This window comes from Heteronotia binoei, chromosome 14 (genome assembly GCF_032191835.1).
Source record: "Heteronotia binoei isolate CCM8104 ecotype False Entrance Well chromosome 14, APGP_CSIRO_Hbin_v1, whole genome shotgun sequence".
Taxonomy (NCBI): Eukaryota; Metazoa; Chordata; class Lepidosauria; order Squamata; family Gekkonidae; genus Heteronotia; species Heteronotia binoei.
This window is the reverse complement of record NC_083236.1, coordinates 25,458,949-25,477,997: the sequence shown is the minus strand read 5'-3', so window position 1 is coordinate 25,477,997 and position 19,049 is coordinate 25,458,949.

Sequence of the window (19,049 nt, the reverse complement as noted above, 5' to 3'; positions counted from 1 at the left end):
GGGGCAGCAGCGAAGCAGAGCACTGAAGTCCTGCCCGTCAGTCACTGGAAATCTGGCTCGGCCGCCTCTCTGCTTCTGAAATTTTAGTAGGCAGTGCCCACACACTTTCAAGAGTGTCATCACAGCAATAAGACCTAGAGACTTGCAAAGCTGATTCTTTTTTTCGGGCAGCTGAGTTCTATGTCTGAGTTTCCTGCATGCCTGTGCACCAGCAACACAAACACCGCTTCAGCTAGAACAAATGCATACTAACACATCTCAAGCATGTCTTTTGTGATTTCCTGCCACAAGCCCCTTGGCTTGTGCCTGATTCATCAATGCAGGATTAAATCCAGCTATAGCATCTCATGCCAATTACGTAGCCCAGTGTTACTGGTAAGGGTTGCAAGAAACCTCCTGTGTTTCTATGGGTCATGTTGGGTTTTCTTGCCCACTGGAAAATGAGGTTTGATTACATCCCAAGCTAAAAATATTGCATGGAGACTAAAGAGTTGGTAGGAATTGTACAGTCATGCTGCAGAGAAAATTGCACATCTATTATGGATGAAATTCATTTTTGTAGAGAAAAGCTTCTGCAAAATGTACAGTATGAAACTGGGCTGGAGGGGAAGGGGTGATACGATCTATAGATTGCAAATTCATTGACATTGATTATTTTATTGGAGAGTGGCATGCCTGAAGTTGTCATGGGAGCTGTTTTGCATATGGCATGGGATAGTTGCATGCTTGGTGGCAATCAGAATTCTGCATCCCAAACCACTCCCCCTTTTAAATGAACTTTTTTGATAGTACTGAAAAAAAAAGCCTTTCTTTTTTGGAAGGAGCGGGGAGATGATTTTTCAACACATCTTTGCAAAAGTATTTAAGATGCTTTCATTCTTATTTGCTTATTTCAGTAATCTCACCATGAAGCCAATGAACGGTCTCCAGAAAGGTGCCATATACATTTGCTAAATAAATAACAAATATTTACTGGTATCCAATAACATCACCATGGCAGACAAAGTGCTGTGGAAATATCCCTCTCACAGAATGGGATGTGACCAAAGCCCACTTTATAAATGCAGCTGGAATATTGTCCCAGGCAATACCAATTTCTTTCTGAGAATGAATAAACTGCATGTTTGAATCCCACCCCCCAAAACCCCTTACTGAATGTGGCTCAGCAACATAATACATGCTTTGTAGGCAGAATGTTCTAGGCCCAATCCATGTCCTCTCATGTTGCAGGAGCTCATGTTGAAGGTTGTGGGAAGGCCCTTCTCTGCTTGACTCCCAAAAAACCACTGCCAGTCAGAGCAGACAATGATGAGGGCTGAATTGCATGTGTCCCCAAAGTTCTGGCCCTAAAAATGGCCACTGGATGGTCTGAATCAGGTCCATGTTACTGGGGGTGGATTATTAGGTGATGCACATTGGGACAAAAAAAATTCCAACTTCAGGTATGGCAAATGAAGTCTGAGCTTGCTGTAGGGTTGCCAAGTCCCTCCGCCGCTGTGGCAGGAGACTTATTCTTTGTGCTTGCTTTGCATGCACGGCACAATGATATCACCTGAAGTGATGTCATCGTGGGGGGGGGGTGTTATGTGGGGTTGCTCTAGGACTCGCACTGAAAACTCTATGGTACCACAGCTGTCACTGGAAGTGATGTCATCACGTGGGGGCATCATGTGGGGACGCTTTAATGCCCCTGTGCAGATCTATGCTGAGGCCTCATCTGGAAAATGTGCACAGTTCTGGTTACTGTGTCTCAAAAAGGACATTGCAGAGCTGGAAAAAGTACAGAAGATGGCAACCAAGATGATTAAGAGTTTGGAGCATCTTCCCTATGAGGAAAGGCTGAAGAATCTGGAACTTTCAGTTTAGAAAAGAGATGACTAAGCTTTATGATGGAGATTTATAAAATAACGTATGGTGTGGAAACAGTTGACAGAGAAAAAAGGGGTTGCACTTACCTGTAACAGTTGTTTATCAGTGTCTTCTGTGCAGGCACACATTGGGACTCTGCCAGTGCTGCTTTTTTTGTAGAAAATGCACAACAGGAACTCATTTGCATACTAGGCCACACCGCCTGGCCTGGGAGCATGTGGCTGCTGCATGGCAGATTGAGCCAGCTGGAGCCCAGCTGGAGCTCTGCTCCTGTGAGCTCCGGCAGAAAAAAGTGCCCTGGACTGTGCTTGCATAGGCTGGCTGCAGACATATTTCTTTCTAGCAAAAAACTCCTTAAAAGGGGGGGGGGTGTCCGCCCCTTGTGGAGCTGACATGCATAAGGGTTTCCCACCCATGTCATCACATGCTCTGATGGTGGGCACCCCCTTCCCTCAGTTCCTTTTTTGTTGCCATGTGGATAGGGAGCATTCTAGCATGCTCTGTTGTCTTTGCTGCCTTGGTCTTTAGAGAAGAAAGATTTTTGCATCCTTTGTGGGCATGTTTGGTGACTCTGGCTGTGGTCCTTCCAAGTAGCCTACCTTGGATTTTTCTCATTTTTGAGCACTTGTGGTGTCTATTCATGGAGACCAAGGCACTGTTTAAGCAGTGTGCAAAATGTGGGACCAAGATGACACACAGTGATGAACAGGAGCTCTGCCTCATGTGCTTGGGAGAGTCCCACAATGTTGGTGCTTGTTCCATCTGCCAACACTTCACACCTAATGCTTGATCAGATAGGGCCTCCCAGATGAAAGCCGCACTCTAGGATAAGGGATTATCCACCTCGGTTCCTCTCAGGTCTGTTCCAAGCTTGGGCCTCATTAAGATTGCTCAACCTTAGCTCTGTCCCCCTTCCCTGAGCCCAGTTGTGGGCCTCCCTCTGTATGGTTGGGTCTTCTGAATCCCAGAGCCAGGAGGTGACATCAGGGGAAGGCCTCAGCCTCTCTGTCCTGTTGTTAGCCCTCCAGAGGGCTATTCCTCCATTGTGTGCTGTTTTCCTTCTTGAAAAATCACCCTCCTCAGGGATGTTGAACTCAGATGTGCTGGATCTGACATAAATGGGATTTTGTGGGGCCGGGCCACACGTATCATAAAATGTAATGCCAGGTAGCAAAAATATAAACTTTATAAAGGGTACAGACAAACATTATTTTTAAACTTAAAATACAAACATGCTTAAAACTCTTGCTACATTTTGTTTAAAATGGAAAGGTGGGGGAATAGGACATTTGGCAATGCAAGTTTTAAAATAAAACAAAGAAAAATCACAAGGATCACAGCAGAAACTAAAACTATAAAATGCTCTAAGACCAGGAAAACATGAAATGGCTGAGCATTGCAAACTCCTCCCACCCCAGGTCTACTCAGATTGGCAATGACTCTCCAGTGTAATATCCCACTTGGGTTGTGGGTTCTCAGGTTAGAGTACTCACTAAGGAACCAGTTCTCAGGTCCATTCAGCATAGACAAACTGGCTCAAAGCATCAAGCCTTTATTTGCAAGGATACAACTCCAGCAAGCAACAGCTTCAACTGGCCATATAATGCTGGAAGGTGAAAGGAGCTCTACTCCATTAAAATACATTGCAGCACAAAGTCGCAAGGAAAACGTGGAATGGATTTTCCATAAAGTTCTCTGGCCCAAATAGACCACTCCCAGACTTTTCTATCTGGGTGTGGAGACCTTAATGGAAAATCCATTCTGCATTTTCTTTGCAGCTTTGCAAACTCAGAAGAGCTTCCTGCTGAAGCAGGCAAAGATAAGGCAGAAGGAGCTGGGAACTTAGGCAGCCTTGGGCTGTCGAAGGATGAGAACAGGAGGGGGAGGAGGGGAAAAAAAAGAGCTGCATGACTGATTAAAGCCCTGTTGGAAAATAGCTGGAGACCTTGGGGGTGGATCTGGGAGCCAGAATCATTTAGGGAGGGGAGGGGCCTCAGCAGGGTACGATGCCACAGACTCCACCCTTCAAAGCAGCCATTTTCTCCAGGGGAACTGATCTCTGTCAGCTGGAGATCAGTTATAAAAGCAGATCTCTATGCCCCACACTAGGACACACTAGTTTTGCCTAACCTCTTGGCATGCAGTTCTATATATGGTAGTACAGGAACCCACAACCTGCAGGTGTGGATGGATGGCAAATCCAAACAACCTTCAGTCAGTTTTACTTTTCACACAGGGCTGTGTGTTGTTGGCACAAGGGGAGAGAAGAGCAAACAACAGTGGGCCAAAGGCTGAGGTGGGCAAGCCATCCTCATGGAGTCTGGAGAAGCAAACTGAGACTTTGCTTAGGGAGAACAGCAGCACTGTCGAGGTGGGGATGGGGGGGTGGCTAGGAAATGCCCGCCCCCAGCAGCTTCTGAAGCCAGTCCAGGCAGAGTTTTTTTGCACCCTGTTTATGCCATTTATGAGCAAAGGATGCAAAAAATACCATCAATATTATGTAACTTTAATGATTACAGTTCAGGGTGAAGAAACAAAAAACAGCAGGAAAATGTGGAGTTTCAGGCTGCAACTGCATAGATACAATATTGAGTAGCATCCCTAGGGTCTGCCCCTTCCTCTAGCATACAGTTTGTCTATTATGATTTTATCCTGTTTTTTTTCTCAGGAAGAAGACGACCACAGATTTATACCCCACCTTTCTCTTTGAATCAGAATCTCAGAGCGGCTTTCAATCTCCTTTATCTCCTTCCCCCACAACAGACACCCTGTGAGGTGGGTGGGGCTGAGAGAGCTCTCACAGCAGCTGCTCTTTCAAGGACAACTCCTACAAGAGCTATGTCTAACCCAAGGCCATTCCTTCAGGTGCAAGTGGAGGAGTGGGGAATCAAACCCGGCTCTCCCAGATAAGAGTCCGCACACTTAACCACTACACTAAACTGGCTCTCATACATACATGGTACTTTCCTCCTTGTTTTATCTTTACAACCCTGTGAGCTAAATTAGGCCATGAGCAGGGCTTTTTTTGAGCAGGAAAGCAAAGGAACGCAGTTCTGGCTGGCTTGGAGTCAGGGGTGTGGCTTAATATGCAAATTGCTTGCTAGGCTTTTTCTACAAAAAAACCCTGTGTGAAACAATGGTGATATCAGGGGGTGTGGCCTAATATGCAAATGAGTTCCTGCTGGGGTTCTTCTACCCAAAAAGTCCTGGCCATGAGGATGTAACTGGACCAAGACACTGCACCACAGTGGCTCCTCTGTGTTAGCTAACCTTCCATGAGCACTCCTGGTCACTGGGTGATGGAGGGGGGAGGCTGGTTCCCACACTTCCTCTCCTCAAAAACAGGTTGTTCAAGCAGAAAAGTTGATTTGCATTGGAAACGGTGAACAGATTGTTTCCTGTCACTCATCTGACATAACTTCAGCAATTTCAGCACTATTAGCAACAGAGACCAGGATGGCCCAAGCTAGTCTGATCTCATCAGATCTTGGAGGCTAAGCAGAGTTGGCCCTGGCTAGAATTTGAATGGGAGACCTCCAAGGAATGCCAGGGTCATGACATGGAGGCAGGCAATGGCAAATCACCTCTGACCTCTCCTGCCTTGAAAATCCCACCGGGATCATCATAAGTCAACTGTGACTTGACGGCAATAATAACAAACCTCCAACTAGCACGCCCTCTTTTTGGAAAGCAAAAGGTTTTTTTCTTTAGGTCTTCATTTGATGCTATCCCATCCTCTCCAGAATCTTCCAAAGCAGCTAATGCAAAACAGCAAAATACAAATGGAAATACAGAACTTACAAAATAGGTCAATGGCTACCCAAACGAAACATCAGCCCACAAACCTAATCATCAGTATTTTAAAACGACATGCAGTAAAATCAGTAGGATAAAATCAGCATGAAAATAAGCAGCATAAAAGTGGAGAGAGGACAAGAGGAGATAAAATTCAGTTTTAAAAAGCTGGGTGAGGGAAAGTGGTTTGGCTTGGTGCCCCAAAGGAAGTCATGTAAGTGCCAGGTGAATTTCAAGGGCATTCCATGGGCAGGAAGAAGGCTTCTTTTTGAGTTGTTGCCTGCTTTATTTAGGATTTTTTTACTTGTGGCATGCACAGCTATCACACAAGGTCATTGTGTTGTTTATCACAATAACTTCTCAGTGTGTAAAATGAGTGAGACTGCCAGAAATGCTGAAGAAAGATCATGTGAGGTCCAGCAAACAGGAGAGATGGCTGCTCCTTACCCCAATGAAATGGTACCGTTTTGTATGTTGTGCACTGAAATTCCAGAGTGGTAACTGTGCTAGCATTATTGCAACACAAAACCAAAAAGGAGCCTTCATTGGCATCTTAAATGCTAGGAGATTGATCGGGGCAGAAGCTTTTGTGGACCAGAGCATCTCACACAGTGGGCTCCAGTCCATGAAAGCTTAGGCTGCAATGAATCTCTTAGGGACTGAGGCTCTCTTCCATTTTTTCTTTTTCAATCCACCTTATGTAGCACTGCTGCAAAATGCTGGTCCAAAACAAGAGAGAGAGAGAAGTCAGCGAGATGTGTGATCAGAAAGCAGGCTTATGAGGCGTCCCCATGAGAAGCAAAGAAGGTGAGAGGCGAGGAACAGGAAGGGAGGGGAAGACGGCGTTTGGCACTTTGTACAGGGTGCTCACAAAGAGGAACTTTGTTAAACCTCACCAGCAGGCCTGCCTCTCCCAAACGGTGCTTTGTAAGCAGTTCTTTCTGTGTCCAAGCTCCTAGGGAAGCAGAAATAATTTTTAATGATTCAGTTTATGGCTACCAACCAAAGATCTTATTTGTTTTGTAGGAGCAATTATTCTGCTTGAGCAGAGTTTCCTATGAATTAAAGATAAAAGAGATAATATTCCTAAACTGGAACCTTAACCCAAGGGGAAGGGAGAAACAAGGGGCCACAGCGTAGGAGTTGACTTATGTGATGCAAACTTGTGAAACCGTCTGGAGCTGGGGGGAGGGGACTGAAGACTGAAATGCTAAAAGAACCCTGGACCACCTGGACTGAGTGGGCCCTGAGGAAGGGGGGCTGAGCTGTGGAGGTGGCCTGGCTGCAGGTGGGACCTGGGGATCCCCTGGAATTACAGGTCATCTCCAGACTGCAGAGATCAGTTCCCCTGGAGAAAATGAATGCTGTGGAGCAGTGGTCTCCAACCACCAGTCCGTGGACCAGTACTGGTCCGTGGCCTCCTAGCAACTGGGACGCACAGCAAGGCAGATGTGCCACACCTCCCCCACCCACCTGGGACCTGGGTGGACAAAAGAGGCAGTGCAGCCTCAGGCAGGGGTCTTTAAATGGGAGGAGGAGGCAGATTGGCCTTCTGCTGCCTGGTCACCTAGCAGGGAGGCGGCAGAAACAGCCCCAGTCTCCCCCTCCATTTAAAGGCCCCCATGGGGGCAGGGACAGGGCAGGGGTAGGGGGGCAGCAAAAAACCCCAGCACCTCCCCCCCGGTCCATGGAAAAATTGTCTTCCATGAAACTGGTCCCTGGTGCCAAAAAAGGTTGGGAGCCACTGCTGGGGTGGGTGGACTCGGCCAGCCCTGCCAATAGGCAAACTAGGTGACTGCCTAGTGCTCTGGCCTTCTGGGGGTGCCATATTGGGCCCCCCACATGTGACTCAGTGATCTTATCAGTGCGGGGAGGGGGCATCAGACAGTCTAGGGCTGTCCTCCTAGTGTGCCAGACAGTCTAGGGCCGGCTGGCCTTGGGTAGACTCCATGGCATTATATCCCACTGAGGTCCCAGTCCTCCGCAGGCTCCATCCCTAAACTTCCAAGAGTTTCCCAACCTGGATCTGGCAACCCTACATGCCCATGGCCAGCAGGGACCTAACAACCCTAACTCAGAACCAGGCTGCAGTGACAAGGCAAGGACTGTAGGCTTGGACATTACTTGTTCTTGGGCACTGTAGCCCTTCAGAGCAGTGGCCAACCAGGAACTTCCCCCATATGTCAAATGGTCACTCCACCCCTGATGGAAATTGCACAAGTTCACTGGGTCAGTTCCACATTTGGGGGGACCCTGGGCAAAATGTTCCTAGGGCCCCCCTCTCCTCCTCTGCCCACCATCAGGCCCCCTGCTTGTGCCCTCCTTCCCACCTACCTGCGTGCCTTCCACCAGCCTCTTGACAGCCATGCTCACAGCTGACAGCAGCCCTTTCCCCAATGGCACTGGGCAGTGTGTGCAAGTGAGACCATGGGCATTGGTGCTAGCAAGTGAGTGGGTGGCTGGGGTCACCAGCAGAGGACGCTGCCAGAAGCCCTGGTCCCCAGCAGCAGCCCCTAGGAGTCCCCAGTTTGGAGGCCCTCCCCCCTCTTCTGGGTCATCAGAAAGGGTCTGCTGGACACTCCATTATTCCCTACCAATTCCCACAGGATATAATGAATTGATCCATGGGTATCTGGGGCTTGGGGAGGGGGGCTGTTTTTTGAGGCAGAGACACTAAACTTTCAGCATAGCATCTGGTGCCTCTCCCCAAAACACCCACCAAGTTTCAAAAAGACTGGACCAGGGGGTCCATTTCTATAAGTCTCAAAAGATGGTGCCCTATCCTTCGTTATTTCCAATGGAAGGAAGGCATTTAAAAGGTGCGTGGTCCCTTTAAATGTGATAGCCAGAACTCCCTTTGGAGTTCAATTATGCTTGTCACAACCTTGCTCCTGGCTCCACCCCCAAAGTCTCCTGACTCCACCCCCAAATTCTCCTAGCTCCACTCTCAAAGTCCCCAGATATTTCTTGAATTGGACTTAGTAACCCTAGCAGCCCCACTTCAGAGATTGCTGATGCTGGCCCTGATCATGACTAAATATTTCTATGCCTTTGGCAGAAAAGTATGATTCCACTAAAACTGGATTTTGGTGTGTTTTAGTCCTGGCTGTGCAGACCCCCTCCCCTTCCTGAGAGCTATGAGCAGTTCCACCTGGGACTTAATATCTTGTCTAGGAACGTGGAAGCAGCGCAAAAGCACCATGATCTCATACTCTTCAGTCTCTCCTGCACATAGAAATCAATGAAAATTAAATCCGTATAATTTTTGGATGGTGCCTCAACACTTTATAATCGAGCCTGCAATGCATGGAAAGCAAACCTTGCTGAATACTGATTTCCTTGCTGTTTCCTAGCTGTCTTCGGCAGCTCTGGAAATCTGCAGAGTGTGGAATTGAACTTCTTAGAGGACAGAATGTTTCAGAACAAAAGGCCATCGTGAGACATGTTGTGCTGGGGAGCATTAAAACACTGGATGCTCAAATGACCACCAGCTCAGCTCACTCCCTGCCCACTCATCATAGGGTTGCTAGGTCTGACTCTGAAAATGTCTGGGGACTTTGGGGGTGGAGCCAGGAGACTTTGGGGGTGGAGCCAAGAGACATTGGGGGTCTTATAACTTGGAATGGATTTACCTATCTATGGCTTCATCCACATTGCTTTCCATACTTTTTCCCCTTGTGCCATGCCTCTGGAAGGCTATGAGGTCCCCGCACCCTTTTAAACTGGTAATTGATACTGCAAACTAATGTTCTAACAACCTATTCCCATGATCTCTGAAATCCTAGATTTCATGTTTTAAAACAGAGGTCTCTCAAGGCCTTTTCCTTCCTGAGTTGTAAGGGGAAAGGGACTTCATGCAAGTCAGCAATGTCAAGGACTAGAGAAAATCTAGCAATGCCTGTTCTCAAGGCTAAGATCCTACTATTCAGTTTACTTGGAAATAAGCCTGTTCAACTAAAGTCCTGCTTCTCCCTTCACTTCTCAGCCACTTCTGTTGCTTTGTGCTTATGCACCTGCTGATGTGACCTTGGGTCAGCCACAAGTTCTCACAGAGCTGTTCTGCTCAAGAGCTGTTATGGGAGAGCTTTCTCAGCCCTACCTACCTCACAGAGTGTTGTGGGGAGGGGAAGGAAAAGGAGATTGTAAGCCACTCTGAGACTCCTTTGGGTAATGAAGGGTGGGGTATAAACGCCAACCTCTTCTTCTTTCTCTCTCTTAATTAATTACTTCCTACTAACTCATGTTGCCGGTGCTCCTGAATGGATTCTTAATCAATTCCACTTTCCTGGGCCAGGAGCAATTGAAAGAGGCTTTAAATGACTCATTTTTCCTTTGCAGCAATTAAAGTCGGTCATTAATTTTTAATTTTTTGTCATAATCACAAAGTTACACAAAACAATCATGACAAAAATAAAATATTGAACAAACTTTGCAGGCCCAGAGAGGTACAAGAATTCAGGCTTCCACATCTGCCCTGCCCTCCAAAAAAAAGCAACAGGATAATACATTCAGTTGTACTGGAGAACCACTAGTGAACAGGAAGTAATTAATTAAGTGCTGTAGAGAACTGGAACTAGAGAGCTATTTAAACATAACAGAGGCAAAGAGGATTTAGATCAGAGGTTCCCAAACTTTTTCGGCCTAACACCCCCTTTTCAGGAAAAAAATTACTCAGTGCCCCCCTGGAAATCTACCTTCAAGAAGTGGACTAAATGATGCAGTGATACATTTGCACACACAGTAAACAAAGATGTTGTAAAGAAGACACATTGAAGCGTGAAATTCTGAAATTATTTTATAAAATCAACTATAATAACATTCACATTCACAGATAATTTTTGAAATTTCAATTCCAACTGACAGGAGGCCATCTGTTTGGCAGGTATTTGACTGGAGAAGATCTAGATGGGCCCAGCTAAATTGGTTGTTTTGTACCAATGATTGGTTGCACAATTCTAGCACTTTGACAGCCAGTCAGGGATATAAATGGATTAGTAAAATGTCAAAACTCAAGAAGAGGAACAGAAGACCAGCGCCAGCGATGGGGTTCTACCGCCCTAACCAGAACCCCATGTGCCCCCCCCCCCGTGTGCTCCTAAGGGGGGATATTCTTCGCATGCTGGTGATGATGCCATTTCGCCAGCCAGCAGGCAAGCCCAGAGCCCCAGGTGGTGCACAGGCCCGGTGCTGGAGTTTCCAGCGCCCCAGACAAGATGTTGCTCCTCTGCCCACACCTAATCAAATCTGCGCGCACGCCGATGATGTCATTATGATGTCGTTCCCTCCCTCTCCCGCCTTTGTGAAGGCTGCTGGAGCCTCAGGCAGCCTCTGCAAAGCACTCCCCCCACTTGCCTTTGCAAAGGTGTGGGGGGAGGTGGGATCAGAGGGGCAGCCGCTGATCCTGCTGAGAGGGAGGCACCCCTGTGGAAGCCGGCACCCTAGGCCGTCGCCTAGTTCACCAACTCCCATACGCCAGCCCTGGTGGTGCACACAACTGCTGCTGCAATGCTGCTTTTCTTCACAGGGCAAATGTTGACTATGCTTGTTGGAGCCTTCAAAGGAAGCCTCCAAAGAGTGCTCAGTTTTACTGCTGCCTGCTGCTTTCAGATTGAAAGCAGCTGGGTGGGAGGCACCTTCACATTGCGCTCGTCAGCTCCAACTAGTGCAATAGGAAGGTGCCGCCACCCAGCCACTTTTAACCCGAAAACAGCAGGCAGCAGTAAAATGGGCTGCTCTTTGGAGGCTTCCTTGGAAGCCTTCAACAAGGGCAGGCAACGTTTGCCCTGCGAAGAAAAGGCAACGTTTGCCCTGTGAAGAAAACCGTCCAGGGCTCTCGGCTTGCCTGCTGGCTGAAATGATCGTGCCATATGGGAAGGGGGAGTAAGGGGGCACCCACCAGCGCCCCCTGGCAGGTTGGCACCCTAGGTGGTCACCTGCCCTGCCTACTCCCATGTGCTGGTCCTGCAGAAGACACTGGTAACCAGAGGACTGTAAGAAGTTTGACGCTCTGCAGAAAACTTCGTGAGGAGAAAGCCACGGGTCGGAACTCTTCAGAGAGGTTTGTGCAATTGCCTCAGTGGTTCCACTGTCCTGATTTAAACTATATTGCTGAGAGAGAAACTGCAAGCAATCTTGAGAAGCTGCTAGCTGTAACAAGTATTAGCTAGCATAGACTAGTAAGGTTTTTTGTTTCTGTTTCTTGTTTGTCTGTACACCTCTATTTTTTATTCTGTCTTGTAAATAAACTCCATCCTTATATTTTAATTGGACAGAGTTCTGATCCTCATTACTAGTCTAACTGGGTGAATTCACACTAAATAGCAGGCAAAAACGAACCCTCTATTTCTGTCAACTGGATTTTTTCTCTAAATTAGAAATTCTGGCCCAGAAATGTGATGTTTCGACACCTCCCACCCTCTTCTCTTCTTCCTTTATGCTTCCACCGTCCCCTTATTTTTATTCACTGCCCCCCCAATTGCACCCAAGGCTACTACCACCCCCCTGGATTGTTCCAGCACTCCCCAGGGGGCAATATCACCCACTTTGGGAAACACTTTGGATTAGGAGAAGGCTTTTCTCTTTTAGTAATACTAAGTGCACAACTGAGAATTGCCTTTTCATTAGGTTATCCAAAAATCAAGGGCCTGTTCTCACTGTGAATATTTGTTCAAATATTGGATCCTTGGTATTACAGTTAGGCAGGCCTCAGATTCATCAGGAGCTCACAGGAGTGCAGCTCCTGAACCTTTCTGTCAGTTCCGCTCTTCCTCCCCACCTACTTTGTCCATTGAACAGTAGGTGCAGCTGCATAACAGTCCCCGGATTAGGAGAGCGGGCAGCCAGCCAGCCCCCAGGGGCTTTGTCACATCCCCAGTAGCCCTCATTAACCCCTGGAGAAGCCCACAGCACCCTTTCTCTACTTCTTATGTGAATTTGGACAATGTGTGGCTTGCTGGACCTTTGACTGGGAGGGGGGTGGCCCAGGAGAGCCCCAGGTGAGCAAGGCTTGCTTGGGCTGGCTGGATCTCTAGCCAGCCCAAGCAAGCTTCACTCGCCCGGGGCTCTCCTTTCTTGTATTGGGTTGCTTTTGGCTGGGAGGGAGCATATGCTAATGAGCTCTGCTAATGAGCTCCACCACCTATGTTTCTACAAAATGCCCCCTGCTGTTAGGAATCATCAACATGTCAAAGAGACAATTCAATGACTGGTCAGAAGACAGACTGAAATAACATTATATGTTGCTGATGTTAGGCTGTCATTAGAGAATCCATTGACTGACTCTTCTGTGACAATCAACTGCTATTTATATACCACACCTATGTTATAATTGATTTCCAGGTGAGATAAATCTGTTCCCCTGGGGAAAATGGCTGCTTTGGGAGGTGGACTCTATAGCATTATACCCCACTTTAAGTCCCTTAGTTCCCCAAACTCTGTCCTTCTTAGGCACCACCCAAATCTTCAGGTATTTCCCAACTCAGAGCTGGCAACCCAACCCAGTGAGCATTCATGGCAGAATGGGGTAGTTGAACATGAGCCACCCAGATGCTACCTGTCATTGTAACCAGTACAGCAGATTAATTTACAAGGTGGCAGATATATTATTATAAATTATGATATAAGAAAAATCAGTTATTTACTTTAAATATTGTCAAGAATCCCCAATCCAAGGGATTCTTGGTATAGGTTGGCAGAGTACAAAACTTAAAAAGCAACAACCCCGGGGTGTGTGTCCATACACTCACCAGCTCTGGTATCTGCCACTACCTGCACAGTCAGAAGCTAAGGGGCAAGCTTCTAACCTTACTGGGATTAATTAAGGTCAACCCTCCAAGGTAGGTCACTTGCAGACTTGAGTTCCCACAACAATTAATCTGGTAGGTGGACTCTTTAGGTCTAAGGTACTGGAACAGGATTGAAGCATCTAGAACACACCAAGTGTAATCAAATATTTATTAAAGTGTGCAGGAATATTTCAAAAGAAGACAGCAGTGAGAACTAAAACGAAGAAGTTACGTTTAAGACTAGCTACACAGTATAATATTAACTCAAAGTTACCAGATGTTGTGTTACCCTTTTGAGTTGAAGTAAGGCAGCAATCAGCCAGAGAGCAGTTTGCCAGGTAAGAGTTCATCATACCTCATGATAATTGAGGATAGCTAATAATAAAGAACAGAAAGACTAACTTTTTAAAGGCCTAAGATCTGAGTGGGATGGGGCCCAATAGCCCAATGAAAAAACACAACATTGAAGTTATGCTATCATGAGCCTGTTACTAACAGATGGCTCAAGAAGGGGTCACTTTATGACAGGATGGAGGGTTATTTGCAGTCTAACCCATTCCTTTGTGTAGGGTGAATCACAGCACCAGTTGAGGGAGTATGGTGAAGCAGGGATGTAATGGCACTGCAGTCCTGTCCTGGTAAACAAATGGTTTGTCTCTGTACCTGAACTGTTATCCAAAGGTCACAAGGTTGATTTCCCAATCCTTCAATTCCAACAATCAGTTATTTTCCATTTGGACTCTTCAACCCATTTGCAGGCCTAGATTTTAACATGCGGCCTGAACTGGTGTTTAATGAAAGCTCAAGAAGTGAAGCTAAAGAAATTGAAATAAATCAACATGAAGCCAATTCCAGATTAATGAACAATTTGTTTTCATAAGACAAGTAAGATATTTAAGAAATAAAGTGCTAGTGTGATTTGGCTAAACTACATAGAACTACAATCTATTACTATGAAGAATAAATGCTAATGTAGATAGATCATGTAAGAGCCCTGTGATGCAGAGTGGTAAAGCTGCAATACTGCAATCTGAGCTCCCTGCTCATGACTTGAGTTCGATCCCGGCAGAAGCTGGGTTCAGGTAGCCAGCTCCAAGTTGACTCAGCCTTCAATCCTTCTGAGGTCAGTAAAATGAGTACCCAGTTTGCTGGGGGGAAAGTGTAGATGACTGGGGAAGGCAATGGCAAACTACCCCATAAAAAGTCTGCCATGAAAACATTGTGAAAGCAATGTCACCCCAGAGTCAGAAACAACTGGTGCTTGCACAGGGGACTACCTTTACCTAGATAGATAATCTGAAACTCCCCTGGTTTGCCAGCATGATTTCAATTAAGATACTTATATAATTACTTTTTTATTTTATTTTTGGATCTTCTACACTGAAGGAATTCCTTTGAATTTCAAATTTGAGAGAATTATTAAGGTATTTTAATCAAGCAGGTAAAATGTTGCAGTAAAAAATTCTGCATTGCAGAAATCTTCCTCAAAAGGAAGTTTTGCATTTCTAAATTCAACATGTATGACAGCATAGATTTACTGACTTAAATTGTGAATTTCTCATGAGTAGGCATGATGTTCATTGGAACAGGCATTTATCCAATACAGGAGCTACTGTGGCTGAACAAAAATAAAAGAGCTGTCTCATTAGGGTTTTGATTTCATAGACACTGGCTTCACTGGTTAGGAACTGTGATTTTAATTCAGAAAATGTATTAGCAGACTTTACTCAGTGGAGAAGATGCTATGGTTTGCATTCATACCTCCTTCTGCCAAGTGACAAATTCTCCTCTGATGGAAGGAATCTTCATCCAGTGGAAGAAGGCTTACTCCAATAGAACATTCCTCACTTAAGAGAATCTTTGGATCCAACCCAATATTTATAGGCACAAAGATTTAGTAATCATATCCATTTCTTGATACTTGAACAAGTAATGCAGAAATCAAATAACTGGATAACTACATGCTACCGACATCCACAGGCCAGGAACTTTCAGTGAAATCCTAAGGAGAGTTATACTATTTTAAGTCTAGTGGAGTCACTGGGCATAGAAGAGTGTAACTCTGTTTAGGATTGCAGCATTTTTCAAAATCTTTGACAAAATTCCAAGAAATTTTAGAAGAAAAAAAAAGAAAAGTGAAGGGACCCACATCAAATATTATATGCAAAAGATCTGGTAATAATATTTCAGAGAGTTTCTGGCAGGAAATCCATCATTCAATTGTATAGTTTTCATTATAGCAAGGATTCAGTAGTCTGTAGTATTTGACCCCAGTACAGTTAAATACCATCTTCAATTAGAAGTGCAATTAAACCCTAGAAATATTGGGAGGACTATGCAGATTTTTTCCCACATGATAAAGCTATCCCATCTGATGGTATGGGAATTAAATTACTGAAGTAATTTTTTAAGGCCACAGATACAGGAATAAGAACATGATCCTTACTAAATGTTTTAAAGAACGGGAAAAAATATCTAGGTCTGTCATTACAGAATCTTTCAGCTGTTGTAAACTTTGTTTTGCAGCTTGTTAAAAACAGTCGTGCTATCGGTAGTCAAGAATCGGGGGATCAGGGTTGGTGTCTACCTAGTTGTTATTATCTTGGGATATCATTTAATATTTTCCCTTGTGTTCGATTCCCAGTACTTAACTTTTGCTTGTTTTAGATTATCAAAAAGTAATAGAAATGTTTACAATGCCAAGATATGCCTCGTGAGTTCTATTGACTAGGAAATACACCTGGAGCCAGAGAAAGGGGGCAAAAGATGCACGCACCCTGGCTACCATTTCCAGTCTTGATATTGAGACACGAGGGAAACAAGAAGCTCCTTCTGCCTTGGCAGTGCTAAGCAAATAAGTGCTTTTGAAAATGAGTTCCCCTGATGTATGTTTGGCTGCTAGTCCAGTCATAGAATCATAGTCAGATAAACTAGAATGGCATTTTGAGAATGCAGTCCTGAATCTTTGGACTCACCAGATTTCTCATTTTCACATCTATGAACTACTAGAATATCTCTGTGCAGCTGCGCATTTGGAAATTGCTTCTAAATGGAAATCTCCTAACTCCCTTTCTATCTCAAACTGGCATACCAAAATCATAGAACTTTGCGTGATGGACAAAATTTCAGATTCTCTTAAACAGCAAAACTTGGATACATATGAATCGAACTTTCTGAGAATCTGGTCTCCCTATTTGGAATACCTAGCCTTCTATAGCCAATTTTCTACAGAATTGGAAGTTATCAATGCTGTCTTCTAGTATGGAATCCCAAAGTATTTGTTTCCTTAGCTACAGCTTGTAACGTTTTATTTACTATGTTGCTCAATGGTTTGCAATTTACCATGCTACTATCCCAGAGCAATACTGCTGATGACTTGTTTCGCTCGTATATATTTAAATACTTTGCTGACGTAACAGTCTGTATTGTAATATCATCTTTTTCTCAATAAAGTTGAAAATATTAAAAAAAAAATTTCCTCAATGAATGTCACTAATCAAAAGTAGCTTTGCAAGTTACACATTCACACATCTGAACACCTGAACAGCATACTCAAGATGGCTACAGCACACACATTATTTCCAGATTTTGATACAATAATTCGGGTGTTAGTTATCAGAGGCTTGTTAAATAAAGAAAATATTGCAAGAGTGGTAATCCTTTAATGATGCTTAGTTTTTAGTTTTTTAAAAATCTTTAACTGTCTGTGTCCTTTATAAAGTTTATCTCTCTGCTACCTGGCATGATATTTTATGACACACATGGCCTGGCCTGACACGGTCTCATTTATGTCAAATCTGAACCTCATAACAAATGAGTTTGACACCCCTGGGTTAAGAAGCCTCTCGCATGCTGTTCCTCTGCTTCTGTATATAGCTTGGGAAGGTTAGGAGAAAGGCAGACATAGAAATATTTTAATTAAATAACTATATAATTATGATTTTGCTTTCAGTTCCCTCTGGGAAACTATATGAATGCATGCATTTAGCTTTAGACTGAGCTAGCTTCCATGGAGGAGAGGTACAGACACTCACTAACCAAGAGTTGCAAATGAAACCTCTAAATTCAGTATTGCCAACCTGGATGGTGCAGGCTAGCCTGATCTCATCAGATTTTGAAAGCTAAGCAGGGTCAGCCCTGGCTTAGTACTTGGACGGGAGACCACTAAGAAGTCCAGGTTTGTTACATGGAAACAGGCAATGGCAAACCACCTCTGAGACCAATTTCTCACTAATGTTGCTCTGCCCCCAGGCTTCTGTTTTCCCTGGCACAAATCAGTTCCCCACCAGTTGCTGCATGGGTACATTATGACCCGCAGTTCCCCTCGGGGCTTTGTGATGCTAGAGATTAAACAGAATGTTAGCATTCAACATGGCTTCTTCTCTTGCAAAATACTAGAACTGGAAGGCATCTAATGAAGCTGATAGGAACTAGATTCAGGACAGACAAAAGGAAATACTTTACACAGAGTGATTCAAATATGGAATTTGCTACCAGAGGCTGTAGTGATGGTCATAGGACTAAACAGCTTTCAAAGGGGATTAGATAGATTCATGGAGGATAAGTCTATCTATGGCTACTAACTATGATGACTGAGGGGAGCATGCATATTCAGAGGCACTAACAGCCCAGTCCAGAGAACCGCTGTGTAGCTGCGCTCGAGTGCAGAACTAGTGTAGGCGTGCGGAGTCGGCTCCCAAAGGGGAAACGTTATGCCACGAGTGGAGGGGGAGCACAGTCCCGACGAGCAAGAGAGAACCCATCGGCATGGTGATTCTGCCCATGTGCATGCCGTTGACCCGCTGCTGAAGCGGGGGTGGGAGAGGCACAAGCTCGCATGGGACCATGGGATTGGCCAGCCCGTTGCATGTGACTGGGAGAGGGAGTGGAAAGCCTGCACCTGAGAGGCCGTCAATCCCCTTACACCCCCCTGCTGTCAGAGACTCTGCCAATGGCAGACAGGCAGAGGCATGCGCAGACAAACAAGAACCTTGAAGTGCAGGAGTTCGCTGCCCTAAACAGTGCCTGGAATATGCGTCTGGGAGTGGGCAGACCACCAAGTTCAAAAGACACCCCCCACCACTCGGAGGCCCCCCCCCCGGTGTTGCCCTGCCGCCGCCCCCTGCTATGTGCAAGGAACACCTCCCCTGGGGGCCGCAGAACTCAGAGTGTGAGCCGCTGGGCATGCATCCACTTCATCAGCCCCCCCCTTTGTGCCCTGCGCACAACAGCCCTGTGAGGTCGGGGAGGCTGTCAGGCCAGGCAGGCTGAGAGGCGGCACCCCCCTCCCCTGTCCAGCCACTCTGGGGCAGCGTGGTAGCTCATAACCTGCTCTCCCACAAAGAACCAAGTCTGCCCACCTTCCCAGGCATTCCCTCGGAGAGGCCACTGACAGAGTGCGGGGGGGGGGTTGCCCAGGGAATGTGCAACAGATGCCAAGCAGGAGAGACAACAGAGGGCACAGCTCAGACTTTATTTTTCTGGAACAGAGTGCAACAGTTTCCCTGGTGTGCACTGGGCAGTCTCACCGTGGGTGGGGCTCCATTCAGAGCGGCGGGCAGAAACAGCTGAGGGGGAGCGGGTGGAGCGACACGCACAGAA